Source organism: Alligator sinensis, unplaced genomic scaffold, assembly GCF_000455745.1.
Source record: "Alligator sinensis unplaced genomic scaffold, ASM45574v1 scaffold87_1, whole genome shotgun sequence".
In the NCBI taxonomy this organism is placed as follows: domain Eukaryota; kingdom Metazoa; phylum Chordata; order Crocodylia; family Alligatoridae; genus Alligator; species Alligator sinensis.
This window is the reverse complement of record NW_005841929.1, coordinates 3,336,611-3,338,205: the sequence shown is the minus strand read 5'-3', so window position 1 is coordinate 3,338,205 and position 1,595 is coordinate 3,336,611. Positions and strand designations below refer to the sequence as shown.

At 48.0% G+C, this 1,595-nt stretch overlaps 1 protein-coding gene across 1 annotated transcript in view; it reads left to right on the top strand.

Annotated features, from left to right (window-relative positions):
• The window catches only part of WNK1 (WNK lysine deficient protein kinase 1), a 147,848-nt gene that overhangs the window by 22,501 nt on the left and 123,752 nt on the right, over window positions 1–1,595 (top strand). The window lies entirely within an intron of this gene.

Below are 1,595 nucleotides of genomic sequence, written 5' to 3'. Positions count from 1 at the left end.
TTGAAAGATGGTTGGCCTGCATTGATGCTAATATTCTATAGAATAGAGTTTTGGCTTGCTTAAAAAAAAATAAGGTAGTTTAAATAACAGAGTTAAAAATTTCAGCCATGCTCTAATGGAGTCCCTCAAGTTGGGAAATCAACGGAATAAAGGTTTTCTTTGCAACCCTAATTCAGTCTGTGTGTACATTTTATGATGGTCTTCAATTACCATATTTTCTTGCATGCCAAGTGCTCCAAATAGCATGCACACCTTTGTGTTTTGAGAAGGCAGAGTAGAGAGAAAAAAGGTGTGTTTTTTTTTTTTTATGGCTGCATAGAGCAGGAACAGAGCCCAATCTTCAGCTTGCTCACTGGCCCTCTTCCTGCTCAGGCAAAGGCTGCAGTTAGTGCTTTCACAGCTGAATTATCTGCAGCTTTTGGTTGCTTAACCTACAGTTTCAGCTTTTGGTGCTGATGAGGTTTGGCCTCCATAATTGGATGTAGGGTTTTGAAAAGAGCTACAAACAGATTGCAGAGCTACAAAATAGCAGGGGAGAGACCAGGAGTAGCTAATAGCCAAAGAAAGGATAGCTCAATTTTAATGTAACATGTTGATCATTAAAAAGGAAAGGGGGTTGTTGGCACCTAAGAAGTAAAGAGCAAATAGCAGAAATTGAGTGTATTTGAATTGTGGAGTCAATTGTTTTCATAGTTGGTAGGGTCGGAAGGGACCTGAGCAGATCATCAAGTCTGCCCCCCTGCCATGGCAGGAAAGAGTACTGGGGTCAAACAACCCCGGCAAGGTGTTCATCCAGCCTCCTCTTAAAGACCCCCAGGGTAGGAGTCAGCACCACTTCTCTTGGAAGTTGGTTCCAGATCCTAGCTGCCCTGACAGTGAAGTAGCGCCTCCTGATATCTAGCCTGAATCTACCCTCTGCCAGCTTGTGACCATCATTTCTTGTCATTCCTGGTGGTGCTCGGGGGAACAGGAACTCTCCCAATGCCTGCTGGCCCCCCCTGACTAGTTTGTAAACAGCCACTAGATCCCCCCCTCAGCCTTCTCTTGTGGAGGCTGAACCGGTTCAGGTCCCGTAGCCTCTCCTCTTAGGGCCTGCCCTGATGTCTGCTGATCATGCGAGTGGCCCTCCTTTGGACCTGCTCCACCTTGTCCACATCCCTCCTGAAGTGCGGCGCCCAGAACTGGACGCAGTACTCCAGCTGTGGCCTGACCAGTGTCGCATAGAGGGGGAGGATCACCTCCTTGGACCTGCTTGAGATGAATCTGCGGATGCATGACAAGATATGGTTGGCCTTCCTGACTGCTTCCCCGTACTGTCAGCCCATGTTCATTTTGGCGTCAATAATGACTCCGAGATCCTTTTCTGCCTCTGTGCTGACGAGAAGGGAGTTCCCCAGACTGTAGGTATGCTGCTGGTTCTTCGTCCCCAGGTGCAGTACCTTGCATTTGTCAGTGTTGAAGCCCATCTTGTTCTCATCCGACCACCTCTGTAACCTGTCCAGGTCTGATTTTGCAGGCTATTCCTCTCTCCTAGCATGATTTCCTCAGCCCTGTCTGAATAGAAGTGCTGCTGCTGCCAAGTGGTTAGCTGGGGC